This window comes from Danio rerio, chromosome 17, assembly GCF_052040795.2.
Source record: "Danio rerio strain M-AB ecotype USA chromosome 17, GRCz13ab, whole genome shotgun sequence".
Classification (NCBI taxonomy): Eukaryota; Metazoa; Chordata; class Actinopteri; order Cypriniformes; family Danionidae; genus Danio; species Danio rerio.
In genome coordinates, this window is record NC_141037.1 from 39939251 (window position 1) to 39957174 (window position 17924).

The following is a 17924-nucleotide window of genomic DNA, read 5'->3' on the forward strand; positions in this document are numbered from 1 at the left end:
CACTTCCATTATTTTCATCCTCTTTTGTGTAGCTTTAACACGAAACAAAGGTGCAGCAACGCCAAGATGAGTTTGATACATAAGAACTAATTAAATCTATACCATGAATGCAGTTTAAGTTTATTTGGATAAAAGCTTCTGACAACTGCATAAGTGAAATGTCTTGATTCAGTTCAAACACTAAAAACAATCTTAGAAGGCTACTTAGAGCAAAAATCATTCACATGGAGCACAGTGCAGTACACTTTTCCATTATTGTTTAACCACCATGTTTTTGCCGGCAAGAAGTTCTTGATATTTATTAGTATTGTTAATTTCACATTACACATTCTTTTAGATACACTGTACATACACTAGGGCTGTACAAAATATTGTTTGAGAATCGACATTGCAATGTGTGTATCCGGAATTGTCACGTCACAGAATTTGATTATTTAATTCATTTATTTATACATTTTCCTTCGACTTAGTCCCTTATTTATTAGGGAATGCCACAGCAGAATAAACCGCAAACTATTTTGGCATATGTTTTATGCAGCGGATGCCTGTCCAGCTGCAACCCAGTACTGGGAAACACCCATACACTCTCACATTCACACACACTTATACACTACGGCCAATTTAGTTTATTCAATTCAACTATAGCGCATGTGTTTGGACCGTGAGGGAAACCGGAGCACCTGGAGGAAACTCATGCCAACACAGGGAGAACATTCACACGCATCACAGAAATGCCAACTGGCCTAGCCGGGACTCGATCCAGCGACCTTCTTGCTGTGAGGCGACAGTGCTAACCACTGAGCCACTATGCCATTTTGATAAAGATATTATTAAATATTATTTATACAATGATGACCATGTTATTTTACGTTTAATTGTAAAATTTGTATATTTCGACACTTTTGAAGTCCCCAGAAAACCATAAAGCGATGGTTATTTAACTTTTAATTTTTGCTTTGTCATTGTTGTATATGCTTGTTATTTTTTATATTTTATGCAGATGCACCACATGGAAAATGGCTTCATAATTTCAGTGGATCTGAACAAATGAAATCTTTCAGAATAGAGCTTTTCAAATCATCTGCTGAAATTATATTCTACATAGCCCCCCTGAATTATTAGCCCCCTTGTTTATTTTTTTCCCCAATTTCTGTTTAACGGAGAGAAGATTTATTTCAACACATTTCTGAACATAATAGTTTTAATAACTCATTTGTAATGACTGATTTCTTTTATTTTTGCCATAATGACAGTAAATAATATTTTACTAGATATTTTTAAGACACTTCTATACAGCTTAAAGTGACATTTAAAGGTTTAACTGGGTTATTTAGGTTTACTAGGCAGGTTAGGGTAATTAGGCAAGTTATTGTATAACGATAGTTTGTTCTGTAATCAAAAAAATTAAAAAATAAAATAGCTTAAAAGGGCTAATAAGTTTTACCTCAAAATGATTTTTAAAATATAAAAAATTCTAGTCAAAATAAAACAAATAAGACTTTCTCCAGAAGAAAAAAATATTATCAGACATACTGTAAAAATTTCTTTGCTCTGCTAAACATAATTTAAGAAATATTTTAAAAAAAGAATAAATAAATAAAAGGGGACTAATAATTTTTCACTTCAACTGTATGTATATAACAAAACAAAATATCACAACGTCAGATTTTTTCAATATCGTGCTGCCCTTACATAAACCTTAGGAAACGTACACAAATAAAAAAAATATAGACGCAACATGAATACACAGATTCTTTCAGATTGGACAATGTGGTTTGTGTAATATATCTAAAAGTTGCTTTTGAAGAAATGAAAACATGTTAGACAAGGTTGCATTTTTCTAGCAAAATCTGATCATTTCAAAAACTATTTGTACAGCAGATATAGATGAAAGGTCACTATAGCATATTAGCCATGTCTTGGATATTTCTAAATTGAATTGCACACTCCCTCTCGCTTTCAGGTTCTTTCACACTCCCCATAGACCTTGTGAGGGATTTTTCCAAACACTCCTTTACTTGCTGTAAAACAGAGGGAAAGAAAGTAGATGCAAAGAAAAGGTATTTTAACTAGGAGATATATGGGAAAATATGAAACAATAACGTTAGATCTGATCTTGCATGTTTCTTGCTCAGAGTTGCAGAATAAAACAGATTGTGTAACTTCTGTTCTAAGCTGCCCTTCGACAATCACACAAATTGATGTGATCCTGTTTGGATAATTTTTCATGTTTTTCCAGTGTAAATGAGACTTAAAAAGGCCACTTTCCTTTTTGAATACCCCAACACAATCATTCAGATGGAGAATGTATAAGAATTGTATGCTTGTAAAGCGCTTGAATCTCAACAAATGTCATTTCTGAGTGCTTTTGAGAGCGAATGTTTTGGTCCATGATTTATGATAAAGTATCATTAGAAATAAAGGGTAAAGATAAAGAAAAGTCTCCTGCTGATCAGTTTATGAATAGGTCTACAGTTAGGAAACTTGTTTATACAGTAATATAGATTATAATAATATTACCAACATGTGGGTCAATGATGAAAATGGGTTTCATTAAAACAAGAGTAATAAAAAACTGTATTATTATTAGTAAATATACTGTACATTCAACTGTGACATTGATTGATTGATTGATTGATTGATTGATTGATTGATTGATTGATTGATTGATTGATTGAAACTGATAAAAAATACTGACTATCATTAATTTTACAGTTGTTTACAGAAACTACACTTAAAAACATGATTACTGCTTCTTGTTCAAACTACCTGTTTAAGAGCTGAAACAACACAATTCTTGTAATTTCTTTGGCCAGTTTATTTTTTTTATGTTCAGTCCACTTAAATTTGTAAGCCATTAGGTTCACTTACGTGTTTTGTGTTCAGACAACATGAAGGTACTGTGCTGGTCCAACTACCAGATTTTTATACAATGTGTCACAAAAGTGAGTACACCCCTCCCATTTCTGCAAATATTTATTTTTATCTTTACATAGGACAACACTGCAGAAATTACTCTTTGACACAATGAATAGTAGTCAGTGTAAAGTGTGTATAGCAGTGTAAATGTATTGTCTTCTCAAAATAACTACAAATACAGCAAAAATAGATGAACCCCTGGCAACAAAAGTAAGTACACCCCTTAGTGAAAATGTAAAAATTGAGCACAATTAGTCATTTTTCTTCCCCTGTGTCATGTAACTCATAAGTGTTGCACTGTCTTGGGTATCCACAGATAGCAGGTGAGTTAAATTTGGTATAAAAGCTCTTCCACTCTCTCAACCAGGCCACTGAAAGTTCAACATGGCACCTCATAGCAAACAACTCTCAGAAGACCTGAAAAACAAATTGCCTTACACAAAGATGGCCTAGGCTATAAGACAACAGCCAACACTCTGAAACTGTGCTGCAGCACAGTGGCCAAGACCATTCAGTGCCTCGCTATGGCCGGTCAAAGAAGCAGAGTGCACGTTCTCACTGTCACATCCAAAGATTGTCCTTAAAAAACAGGATGAAGGATGAATACTTCCAGCATTGCTGCAGAGATTGAAGATATGGGAGGTCAGCCTGTCAGTCTGTATGCCGCACACTGCATCAAATTAGTCTGCATGGTTGTGGTCCTAGAAGGAAGCTTCTTCTAAAGATGATGCAAGAAAGCTTGCAAACAATTTGCGCCAGACATGCAAACGAAGGACCAGGATTACTGGAACCATGTCCTGTGGTCTAAGACGGTGAGGAGTACAAAGACAAGTGTGTCTTGTCTACCAGTAAACATGATGGTGGGAGTGTCATGATCTGGGGCTGCATGCATGCTGCTGGCATTGGGGAGCTACATTTCATTGAGGGAAACATGAATTCAAACATGTACTGTGACATACTGAAGCAGTTCCCTCAGGAAACTGGACTGCAGAGCAGTGTTCCAGCATGATAATGACCCCAAACACACCTCCAGGATGACCACTGGCTTGCTAAAGAGGCTGAGGGTAAAGGTGGATGGACTGGCCAAGCATGTCTCCAGACATAAACCCCATAGAACACCTCTGGGGCATCTTGAAAAGGAAGGTGGAGAAGCACAAGGTGTCAAATGTCCACCACCTCCATGATGTTGTGATGGAGGAGTGGAAGAGAATTTCAGTGGCAACCTGTGTAGCTCTGGTCAACTCCATGCCCAAGACAATTAAAACCATGCTGGAAAATAATGGTGGCCAGACAAAATATTGACATTTCACATTTTCACTAAGGGGTGTACTCACTTTTGTTGCCAGGGGTTCAGCTATTATTGGCTGTATTTGTAGTTATTTTGAGAGGACAATACATTTACACTGCTATACACACTTTACACTGACTACTTTTCAAAGTGTCAAAGAGTCATTTCCGCAGTGTTGGCCTATGAAAACATATAAAGAAATATTTGCAGAAATGGGCGGGGTGTACTCACTTTTGTGACACATTGTATAGAGGATTTGTAGTTCACAGCATGCTTACTGTGGGATTGAATTAAAAGAGGGGAAATGTTGACAATAAAAGTAATCTTAGGTTTATATATATATAATTTAATATGTTAAAGGAAAGACTTTTTAATCTTTACTTTAGTTTGAAGGTTTAGAAGAGTTTCATGTAATGCTTTGAGTTTTGAGATTACCACCTTGCAAAAGCACACATGCTTTAGGTGTTGGCTGCTTAATTAGAAAGAAATGCAGTATGTTGCTTTGCTCGGTGAGCAATAAATGTCCTATAATTAGTTCTGAGATCAGTCTCAATCAACTGTATATGTAACTCATGAAATGCTTAAAAATTACTCTTTTAGTTCATTTAGGATAACTTCACATAAAACTAAGAGACTTCGAAATGTACGACACGATAATAGACTCGCATGATATTACCAGGCATCACGGTGACGCAGTGGGTAGCACAATCGTCTCACAGCAAGATGGCTGCTGGTTCGAGCCTCAGCTTGGTCAGTTGGCATTTCTGTGCGGAGTTTGCATGTACTCCCCTTGTTCATGTGGGTTTCCTTCGGGTGCTCCGGTTTCCCCAAAACGTCCAAAGATAAGTGGTATAGGTGAATTGATTAAGCTAAATGGTCCTTAGTGTATGCGAGTAAATAAGTGGTATCCTAGTGATGGGTTGCAGCTAGAAGGGCATCTGCTGCGTAAAACATACGCTGGATTAGTTGGCGGTTCATTCCGCAGTGGTGATGCCAGATTAATAAAGGGACTAAACTGAAAAGAAAATTAATGAAAGAATAAACAAATTTATTAGATGGAAATCCTGCCCTTATTTAAATTGAGTTCATTCGATGAGTTTTTTTTTCTTTTTTTGAGAGTACTACAATACTGTTTATTACAATAATAGTTTACAATACTGATTTCTGACAAAAAGATCTATTTGCTGACAAACTACACACACAAAACATGCTGGGTTCTACACAACCAATTTGAATTGGGACAACATGAAGGGATCAAGTTAACATTTGTTTTTACAAATGTAAATGGATTGAACATAAAACAATTAAGTTGTCCCAAAAAAAACTAAAGAATTGTGTTGTTTGAGCTCATTTAAAATGAGTAGTTTGAGCAAACAGCAAACATTTTTTTAGCGCAATAATTATGATTGTAGGAGAAATCCAACCAAAAAAATTATTTTAACAATGTTTCAGAAATAATATATATATATAATAATTCTTAAAATAAATATCGAAGTAACACAATTTAATAAATCCTATTCAACTATTTGATGTTGTTGTTCTCATGTATTGGAGCATGTTCCCCTCCAGTGGTTAGTTTTCCGATTTTATTTACACTTTAACATTGCTTTTGTTTCTGTTTGAAGACATCTGGAATAAATTTTCTTCTGCAAAAATAAAGGCAAACAATTATTACATCCATACTAAAATGAATTATATTAGTGTAACCATAATTGTGCATTTTGTACCACAGTTTCTGTTTTTGATTACATCTTTTATTTTATTTTTGATTTTAATATGTTGTTTTGCCGAGTCTTATCGTTCATTCATTTTTCTACAGCTTAGTCTCTTATTTATCAGGGGTTCTGAACCCAGCGGTATGAACCGCCAACTATTCAACCATATCTTTTACACAGTGGATGCCCTTCCAGCTGCAACAGGTCAGGTCTACATTATGTAAGTTAAACAACAAAATAGTAAAACGCATGAGAGAATTGCAAAGTAAACTGCAAATGTAAAGTTTAAGTATGAATAAAGTTAAACAGACTTTAAAAACTAACAGATTTAAAACTCTGGAGTGCAAGAAACTAAAGGCAAAATATTTGTCATTTTAAATATTTCATACTGTGCCACTATCCTCATTTAACCCCACCTGTCAGCAATACCAACACATGTTTGATAGTTTCAATGTAATAAATCTAACTATTAATTTAGGTGTCATGTTTTATACAGTTTTATTCAGCAAGAGTGTACTAAATTGATCAAAAGTGAAAATTTTTAAAGTTATAAACTATTTCTGTTTTAATTAATAAATGCTGTTTGTTAGAATTTCCAAAACATATACAGTGCTCAGCATTATTGAGTACAGCCCATTTTAAAACTAATATTTTTATCCATTTCTCAGTGAATATAGACAATTTATTTTGGTGAATTTAAACAAAGCAGGTTTATTAAACATTCATTCATTCATTCATTTCCTTGTCGGCTTAGTCCCTTTATTAATTCGGGGTTGCCACAGCGGAATGAACCGCCAACTTATCCAGCAGGTTTTTCCGCAGCAGATGCCCAACCCAACCCATCTCTGGGAAACATCTTCACACTCACACACACACACACACACACACACACACACACACACACACAATCACACACACACACACACACACACACACACACCCTCAAACACTATGGAAAATTTAGCCTACCCAATTCACCTGTACTGCATGTCTTTGGGGTGTGGGGGAAACCGGAGCACCCGGAGGAAACCCATGCAAACGCAGGGAGAACATGCAAACTCCTCACAGAAACATCTGAGCCGAGGTTCGAACCAGCGACCTTCTTGCTGTGAGGCGACAACACTACCTACTGCGCCACTACGTTGCCTTAGTTTATTAAACAGATATATTTATTCAAATAACATTTTAGTCACTAAACATACTTACAAATAGAAATATTATACAATTAAATTCAAGCAAAATATTTCAAACTAAATAAAACCAACAAAATTGCAACTCAATTTTTCCATTTTTTAATTTAATATTTTTCTATAACTTATACATTTTGGGTGTACAAGTTTTTGGACCGTTATCGTAAGTTATTTTGTTGGATAAGCTCCAGATTTGGCTCCAGTACTGACTAATCTAATGTAAATGCACAAATATAATATTGTATAGCATCATATTAAAAATATAAATTTAAAAGATAGATTTATGAGGGGTGCACTTACATATACTGATCACTGTATAGCATTGTTTCAGTAAAACAGCAGTAAAATGCAGTCAACTCTGATATTAATGTAATGCAATAAGAAGTGTTTTTAAACCCCAAATCACCTCAGTAAAATTTCTGAAGGACATTTTTGACAAATGGAGAAATAATGCTGAAGAATTAGCATTGCCGTAGGAATGAAGTACACAAGAATATATTAAAAACAGTTATCATAACAGTTATCAATATATACATATATATTCCACTCACCTACCACCCCCCCACCAACAATTTGTAAAGAAGATTTTTTTCAACACATTTCTAAGCATAATAGCCTTAATAACTAAATTCTAATTACTGATTTAATTTATCTTTGCCATGATGACGATCCATAACATTCAGGAAACTTCTTAGCTTAAAATGCAGTTTAAAGTCTAAACTAGTTTAACTGGGCAGGTTAGGGTAATTAGGCAAATCATATTAAAGTGATTTTTTTTTTTTTAAATGAAAACTGCTTTTATTTTAGCTGAAATAAAACAAATAAGACTTTCTCCAGAAGAAAAAAATATTATAGGAATTACTATGAAAAAATCCTTGCTCGGTTAAACATAATTTGGGAAATATTTGAAAAATTATCCACAAGAGGGCTAATAATTTTGACCTCAACCATATGTATATTTGCATGCTAATTGATATACTAATTATTATTATTAATGATAATCGTGTATACATAATAATAATAATAATAATAATAATAATAATAATAATAATAATAATAATAAAAGACATTTTTGAAAAATGTCCAGAAGTGTCATATAGCAGGCAATTTTCCATAGCCACCCACACAACAATTACAATCAGCTTTTACACCTATGTACAGTAAACACATTGGCAAGTAATGTCTAAAATATCATCCACTAAAGGCCTGGATTATCTAAGCTGCCAACCCAAGCCTCTTCTCCTCCTCATGCGTCCCGCTGCGTGGGAATATGCTCAAACAGCAGTGAGTGCAAGAGGATGTCAAGTGTTACAGTTCTCTTCCCACTGCAGGAATTAAAGAGCGCCACAGAAAGGACTGGAGCTGAAAGGTTTGTCTCCAAAACCCTTCCTAAAATGATTAACCCTTCCAGAAGACATTACAGGGTTCAGCACCGAGCACTTGTGCTTTGTCACTGATGGCAATTGTTCTTTTTCTTAGTTGTTGCGTTCATCAGTCTCCTCATTATATGGAAAAAAAGAAGAAAAAATGTATGAATAGACGAGGGAGATTTTCCCACACTTTCTCGGGACAGAAAAGAGCACCATTGTGAGCAGCTTCCCATCCCTATTGCCCTTACACTATTGTTTGACAGTCGGTATTGCTATAAACGGGCAGCCTGCCTTTCAAAACGCTCCCTGGTAGAAAAACTTGGAGTGGTGAGCGCCGTCTGACAATATCGCCTAAAGAGTGAAACGGCCGACGCTGAATATGATAGATACTGAACCAGTGTCAAAACCCTTCAATGTGTCTTAGAGGTCACGTTTTTGACCACAATCTGATGCTACTTTGATTGACAGGGGAAGTGATTAACAAGGAGAGCAATGTCATCATCACTCAAAACAAACTACGCTTTGTTACACTGACCATATAGAAAGGTTAAGTATAGTTAATAATATTAACCGCATGGCTACACAGAAAACGCTGGTACTGTGAAAATGATGGACTGCTTCAACTCAATGTTGGGTGAAATATGCAAAAACCCGAAGGCTGAGTTGTAAAATATATAACTGAATAAATAAATAAATAAATAAATAAATATCCCTATTTAACCCAAAATTTATTTGGGTAATTGGTAATAACCTTTAAAATTCTTAATGTTTGACACAGAAAGGGCTATAAAATGTATAGATTGGTATGTATTTGTAACAAAGTGTCTTTGTTACATTGTAATTACACAAATGCTGAATATATATACAAACACTGTGTGTTATTGTGCTATAGTTATACTGTGCTTGTTATAGTTTGTCAACATGTATATTTTACTGTTATTAAGGTAAAAGTTAGATGTAATGCGAGCGTGTTTCAAGTGTTTTAATATCAGCGTATCATATTAATAGCTTCAAGGGGTTTGATACAGCTTTACATAAATTAATCAAAGTGCGGTAACTGTTTTGTTTTTGCTGAATTTTCCATTTGCATATGTATTTGTTTTACTACCAACGCCATGATTAAACTACAGTTAGCAAAGCAAAACAATGATTTGTGGTTACAAGAGTGTAACTATATAATTTTGTTTTGTGTTATCTGTAGTAATAATACCATGGTTCATTTTTTATGTAATGTAATTGTAAAAAAAAAAAACATGCTAAGCCTATACAAAGTACTGAAAACATATAAGGTACTTAAAAGCATAGTAAAAAAAATCCTTCAGAAAAAGAGAATTTGTTGTTAATTTACCAGACCCAATAGTATCTGGATGCAGTCTTGCATATGTAAGCTGAGACTACATATCTCAGACTTGCAATGTCAGACACGGTGCACTAATGGGGTGGGGTTTGCTGTGCACATTAAAAGCATTGCATGCAGCTCAGATTGTAACTTCACCCACTCTGCATTTAGACCCTTCTCACCAGACCTGCCGGTATTTAACAATTCAATATATTGTGTTACTGTAAGTGCATGATATTTTTCATCATAGATATTTCAAATGACTATGAATAAATATGTAATATCTAATCATATTTAGTATTATTTAAACTTTTAGAAAGCCTTTGAAGAATTTTCAGATTGTTGTATTGGTAGGTGTCTTCATCACAGCATATACTTCAAGACTAATCATTTTCAAACAAAAATTACGTTAATCTGGCCTTCTATGACATGACTGATGTATTGATTAAAAAGATTCTGATAAGCCTTTTGTTCATTAACTCTGATAACATTACAAGGTGACTACTTGTACAGGGTTTCTGCAAGTTTCACCAAGTCAAATTTAAGACTTTTAAAAACTTTTTTAAGACCATCAAAAATGCTATTTTAGACTTGTATAGGGCTAAATGCGAAGGATTTTTTAATGTCCCAGTAAAAATTTGGCTTTTTACTTGCCTGATAAAAAAAACCCAACTAATTTTAATTAGTTATTTCTTAGCCACATTTTTTTAAATAACATGTCAAAACAAGCAGACTCTAGTTTTTCATTTCATTTTCTTGTCAGCTTAGTCCCTTTATTAATCTGGGGTCGCCACGGCAAGTTATCCAGCAAGTTTTCACGCAGTGGATGCCCTTCCAGCCGCAACCCATCTCTGGGGTACATCCACACACACATTCACACACACACACTTATACTCTACGGACAATTTAGCCTACCCAATTCACCTGTACTGCATGTCTTTGGACTGTGGGGGAATCCAGAGAACCCGGAGAAAACCCACATGAACGCAGAGAGAGCATGCAAACTCCACACAGAAACGCCAACTGAGCCGAGGTTTGAACCAGCAACCCAGCGACCTTCTTGCTGTGAGGCAACAGCACTACCTACTGCGGCGCCACTGCTTTGCCCGACTCTAGTTGTGTACATACTAATAAAAAAAATCATTAAAAATAAATATATAAATATAAATATATGTGCAACAACCTGTTATAATATTAATTACAAAAAGAGTTGTGCTTTAAGTTTATTCAGATGTATTGTTGGTGATTGGATATGTGTTGAACTGATAGGGTAGCTTTACATAAACAAAGGAAAATTAAGACCTGTTTAAAATGATTTATGACCCACATGACAATATTTCAGTGAATTTTTGACTTTTTAAGGCCCAAAATTCAATTAAGGAAATTTAAGACATTTTAAGACTTTTTAAGACCCCACAGACACCCTGTTATAAAGCATTACTTACAGTAATCTTAAGTGATTTAATTGTGTCAGTGTTTAAAACAATAGTATTCAAATGCAAACTTGGTTAGTTGGTTAGTTCGCTTTTTAAACTAAAGATAAAATAGTAACTTGTGTAAATGTATCTCTGACTGCAACATGTAATTTCCCATTCCTGATGTTTGTTAATTTAACATTAACTAATGATTTCTAATGAGACCTTATTATAAATTGTTACCTACTACACTTTATAATCATTTGGCAATTTCATTTAATCTAGTTTAAGACTAAAAGATTGACCTTTTTATCAAAGCATATAGACAGTGATTCCCACAACTGTATGCTCTAGTTAAATGCATCTTATAAAGCACCTGCTTCGAATGTTATCACTCGATTAACTGTGCATTATCAGTGGTTATCAGTTGATAGATATGGGCCAGCAGAGGCCTTCTGTGCCTACTGGTAGGGTCAGAAGGCTGTTATCATCCATCCACATGGTTTATCAGCTATACTAATAGAGAAGACTACAGATCCAGATCTGTTTTTACTTTACTGTGGCGGCTGGGTTTAGGGTTGGGGTAATGGTAGACTTTGATAAAATACAATTAATGGGAAGTTAAATGTATTTGATGTGATCTAGCCAATTAACCATGTGGATGGATGATAACAGTCTTCTGAGCCTACCAGTAGGCGCAGAAGGCCCCTACTGGCCCATATCTATCAGCTGATAACCACTAATAACGCCCATTCAATCAAATGATAACATTCAAATAAGCTGTCATCAAATGCTTCCTTTCATGTAAACATGAATATTTCTTGTTTAAAATATTACAAACAGCAGCTACATGAATTCTCGATCTTTTGCTCTGTGATTCTACCTCGAGATGATCATCCTGGGGCGTCTAAAGATTGCACAGCTCCAGTTGAAGAGATGTTGTCGACCCTACGAGGACATCCCAGAGTCTTGAAGCAAAACACAATACACAAATTGTTCTTAATTGTTGTAATGATCAGGCCACTTATTTGAAAATATATTATATGCACAGACCTCATACATCAACCTTTTGAAAAGTACACTTTATTCAATTCAATTCATCTTTATTTCTATAGCGCTTTTGCAATGTAGATTGCGTCAAAGTAGCTTAACATAGAAGTTCTAGTAAATCGAAACTGCGTCAGTCCAGTTTTCAGAGCTGAAGTTCAGTTTAGTTCAGTTTCGTGTGGTTTCATTTTCACTGTTAAAAGTTCAAACACTGAAGAGCAGCTACACAAATCCCAAATCAAGCAAGCCAGTGGCGAGAAACAAAACTTCACCAATTGACAAAAGTGAAAGAAAAAGCCTCAAGAAAAACCATTATCAGATGGGCACGACCATTTCTCCTTTGACCAAACTTTTTGTGCAGAGCTGCACAAAAGACTTTATGGTATGACTGCAGGTTAATGTGTATATACAGTCCACTCTATACACAGAAACTTAATGCATATTTTAAGCTGCTCTGGAATGATAATTATTGTGAAAAGCGCTAAAAAAATAAATCTGATTTAAATCTAATCATTTGTTTGAAACTTTTTTATTTATTCTGAACATTTATGCTATAGTGCAATACACAAAATGTATCTGTGATTGATATGTAAAATGATCTTTTTGATATTACACCTGTTAGGGGAAATCCAGTTTGTCAATATTGTTTGTGATAACACCATATATTGTAATAAAAGATTCACCACTTGATTTAAAATTTGATTCCGTCACATGCCTTTAATTTACTCACCTTCGGCCAATCCAAGATGCAGAGAGGCTTTTCGTCGTTAGTCGAACATTAAAGAAGATTTCTGGGGTTCTTATGTCCGTGGCTACAAACACTTTGAGAGTGAAACAAAAACATACAGGTAAAACAAAATACCAGTGGCTCCTGATAATACATTTTGTGAAGCAAATCAATCTGTACAAAACAACAACTGAACATTGTTTACAATTTTACTAGTGCTGCACAATGTATTATATCATGAGTCTATAATAGTCACATCGCAGGGATCTGCAATGTAGTCAGGATTATAGTTGACCAGATACTACCGTTAACACCATAGTGAAGTAATTACAAAACATATGTTTCAAGTGAAAGTTTATAATATGCATATGTTTTAAGGCCTGGCTGTAAGAATTTTTAACCTAAACATTTGGAAACAATAAATTAAACGTTTATAGCTTAAAGGTCAATTGTACATATGTACTCAATTAAAACAATATAGTGTTATGATTATTATTATTATTAATATTAATATTATCATCATTATTATAGTGATTCCTTAATTCCTGCTTCTGAATACTCTTTAACTCCCAAAAAAATTATAAATCTTTGGTTATTTGCATCTTTTGTAGTTGTTTTGTACTGTTGTACTTAACTATGCTTGTCATTTTAAAGGATACCAATATTTCACCCCTTTTTAAAATTTAAGATAAGTCTTTTGTGTCTCCAGAGTGTGTCTGTAAAGTTTCAGCTTAAAAAAAACAGCAGATTAGTTATTTATACATTTTAGAATGTTGGAATGTTCTACTCTAAACACGATTTAGCTGCTTTTGTGGCCTGTGCCTTTAACGCTGGTTCTCCCTGCCCACCGTTCCCACCTGCCTGTCAGACGTGGACAATTCCATATCAGTTTAGAAATAATCATAACCGGTTATTATGTACTGACGTCATTTATTTCATATGCTCTCTGTCGCGAGGAAGACGAGCACAGTATTTACAACACTCCAGGGGCCTGTTTCAGTTAGGAGGTTCAAACAACTCAGAGTTTAAACTTGAACTCTAAGTTGATTTACCGAGAGATTAAAAACTCAGAGTTTTCGGTTTCAGAATAGCGGATCTAAATTAGGTCAATCAACTTTTAGAAGACCAACTCAGAGTTAAGCGCGCACACTGACTATTAAAAGGCATTATCAATGGAGCGCAGATATTACGAGTGACAATGGCAACATCTTTAAAAAAGAGATCACCATTTCTTTCTCCAGCTGAACTTGAAGTGATCATGCAACGTTATAGCAAATGAGTGTATATATTTTTAAAACGAAGCAACCATCAGTGAAACAGAGACAGTTAGCCTGGGAAAACAGCTGCTCAAGTTAATGCGTAATTTTACATTTAAAATATTTAAATATTTAAGTATACTAAAATAAGTAATTTAATGTGTGATGTTTATACATTTTTTACTTTTTTACTTTTATACACGTTTATCCGTTTTAATAGATTTAACAGTGCACTTGTGTGTCTGCCTTTTTTTCTTGATCAAGTGATAGAGTTTGATATAACATTTAGAAGGTAAGCAGTACCAAAAATAATTTTTAGAAAGAATAATAATTCCATTAATCTAGTTACAGTACATGTCGAAGGTCAATTAATTTAAGCTAATTATTTATTGTTCTGTGTGCGACTAAAAGGTAGGCAATATCTATGTTTTGATCCAAATATATTACATAAATGTATGTGCAAAACTGGAATATTTTATAAAAGATGCGAATAAAGCAGCGTTGCGATCCAATGAGTCAAAGAAAACAAAATCGTCACTTCCTGATTAACTGGCGCTAAATATCAACAGTAAAATCAGAATTTACTGTGGTAGAAGAAGCTGCGTCAATTATTTATTTAATAAATGTACTTGCGTCTCAGAAGACAATGAACACGTGGGGTGTTTGAAGTCATGAAACGCGAAGACTCTTGACACGCTCTAGATGCTCAGATGTAATAATATACACTAATACTTAAACAGTTAAGCCATTTTAGAATGACTAAAACAACATTTAAGGCGTGCTACAGTGTGCTCAGCCTGCTGGTTTGTCCATTCACACACATTTTCATCATCATATAAAAGACCTTTTTTTAATGTACATACTGTAATTTGTTCAGCAAAAGTGTTTCCATCGTAGTTTATGCACATATTTTCTATCGAATAAGTTAATCCTGCTCAATTATGCATGTTTTTTATGCATATTATTAAAAGTTAAGTGCATCATGATGTTTCCATCAATCGTTTTTTATGCACATATCCAAAATGAGCATTAAAATAGGTGGGTGGAAACGAAAGGCTAAGGCGAGAAATACCGCTTCGTCTTTAAAAAAGTGGAGGAGACCGACAGAAACTCTGAGTTTAGAAAATAAAACCTGCTCCTGACCAGGTTAGGTTCACAGAGTAAGTTACCACAGTAACTGACTCTGAGTAAAAGTTACCTCTCTTTTAGAAACAGGCTTGACTTACCCTGCTTTCTCAAGTTTAACAAACCTGCCATTTTGAAACAGAAAACCCCAGAGTTTCTCTCATTTCAGGGTTAAAATACTCTGAGTTTTACTTAACCTCCTTTCTGAAACAGGCCCCAGGTGCCAACTAATTAAAAACGCAGAAACTGTGCACAATTTCACTGCATGTGTTTGCTTTCTGGACAGTCTTTCACTGACACTTACAGCAGAAGCCATATTTCTCTGCGATTTAGGGAATGAAAGTGAACTCCATTTCTCTCTCTCTCTGTGGCCCATTTCACCTGCTGGCGTGACTTTTCCTCTCGGCTGCTGGTGTGACTTTTCCTTCCCTCTCTTTTCCTCTCGGCTGTTACAACGATACTTCTGGATATAAGTCTGCATTCCCGTGGCTGTACCTGTACACTGTCGCGAGACCAAAAAAAAATTTATTTCCAAATAAAGCGCGGGAGCGGTCTGTAACTCTGGTGTAATTTGAACAGGAGTGGGCGGTCTCACAATATCGCTCCCGAGCGAGCAAGCGAGCAAGCAAGCAAGTGCACGTGTGTGTGTGTGTGTGTTTATTTGATTGGTGCTGTCTATGTTTGTGTGTGTATGTGTGAGAGACAGTGTAATGCTATGTGTCTATGTGTGTTTTTAAACAGACAGCTTGTTATAGCCCCCGCCAAAAAATATAACACTGTGTATGGAAAGCATCATCAATGCACCAAGATACCGAATTGAACCAAATCGATGGCATGATAATCGTAACCGAACCAAACCATGAGACCAGTATAGGTTCACACCTCTAATCAATAATATCGATTTTTATTTACTTTAACGACAAAATGTCAGTAAATAGCGCTATTCTGCCTAGCCTGCTTTACTGAGCTGAAGTTGGTTTTATATTCACATCACATTGGTTCATTTTTGAACAATGAAAACCTGTGAAGCGCCCTCTATATTGTTTACCCTTCTACTCTGAATATTCAGTCTGAAACAGCATGTAAATGTGACTTACTAATAAATGTAATTCCTGCACATCGCTGACCAATCACTAAGCACACAGGTGTCGATTTAGGACAAAACGCGTAAGAGAGAGTAAGGCCAGCGATCCTTGCATGTATGAAATATTGAACATTATGAAGTTTTGCTTGCAACACTGAAAACATGCTAGATATAAAGCAGTTTTTCATTGGGAATTTTAGTATTATAAAGTACTATAAACTTTTCTAACTGGTGAATGACATGATCTAGTGGGTCTCTGTCATCTTTAATGTGCGTGTTTGTGATAACAGGAGGCGTGGTTTTGGCCAGCAGTGGAGAGATTGAATTTAAAAAATATTATGCTAGCCGGTTATCATTTAGGCTGATCCCCTAATGCACATTTAATATACACTGCCTGAATTAATGTCCACAAACCAGGATTGAGGAGTCTTTTATATTATTGTACTGACATGCTGTTGTGGTGATAAAGACGGCATAATCTCTGTAATTCATTACAAACATGCACTGTTTTAAAAACTTTTTAAACTTGTAAAACTCACTCTCGATCACATTTGATGATGACTGATGATCACAGAAAGCTGAACAGATCTTTTAATCCCAGTTGCTTTGCACACTTTGTGCCTTGTTGATATGATTATGCGTATTACTACTAATACATGTTAGTACGCGGCTGTCAATCAATTCGGTGGACAGGGAAACCGCCCTCCTATGTCACGATGCGGTGGGCCTCAAAATAGGAGGGATTTAAATCCTATTTTAACATTAAGAAATTTTTTAAAAAGAGACCTATTGTCTTTATATCACCTTAATATGACTGTGGACACACACTATACCTATACACAGTTCTGTCCAAACAGATTAGAAAATATTATTTTCATCATAGGTGCCCTTTAAAATTATATTTTATGCAGATATGCTCCACTACACAATAACTCAATTTTAGCAAGCTATTCATCTGGTGAAATTGCATTTATATCGCAATATATATCACAGTGAATGAAAATATTGCAATGTCAGTTTTTTCCAATATCATTTAGGCATACATTTTTTATTTACAGGCCTTTACCTTTAACGTTACACAACCTTTTGAACCCTATTTGTTTGTCTGGGTGTGTGTATTTTTAAATAGCTTTTTAAAGAATGACATGAAATGATCAGGTAAATGCATTACCCTTGGCATATACATAAAAACCCGTTTCATTTTAGTCATATTGATAAATTGTAATGTTAAATGCGATTTAAAAACACAAAAGGGTGAAACAGAAGATTGTTTTGTGACGGACAAAATAATAAACATTAAACACGGTCAATGTCAATATTTAAACTATCGAAATAAAGTAATTTACCTTCGTTTATATTTGCAGTAGTCAATTTTAAATGCTCGTTATTTTGCTAGCGGAAGTGAGGTCATGTTATGCAGGAGACCGTTGGTCCAATCAGCGCAGCAGC

The 17924-nt window shown here is 34.9% G+C and overlaps 1 long non-coding RNA gene across 3 annotated transcripts; it reads right to left on the reverse strand.

Moving 5' to 3' along the window:
* Positions 1 to 271: 271 nt before the first annotated feature.
* On the reverse strand, positions 272 to 17861 carry LOC147833145 (uncharacterized). Of its 3 annotated transcripts, none has more exons than XR_015513677.1 (5): positions 17822 to 17861; positions 15773 to 15893; positions 13014 to 13104; positions 12120 to 12204; positions 272 to 2021 (listed from the first exon to the last, which is right to left on the reverse strand). It is a non-coding gene; the product is annotated as an uncharacterized LOC147833145 (long non-coding RNA). The 3 variants fall into 3 exon arrangements; XR_015513678.1 differs by having other exon boundaries at positions 15696 to 15893; XR_015513679.1 differs by lacking the exon at positions 15773 to 15893.
* Positions 17862 to 17924: the final 63 nt, after the last annotated feature.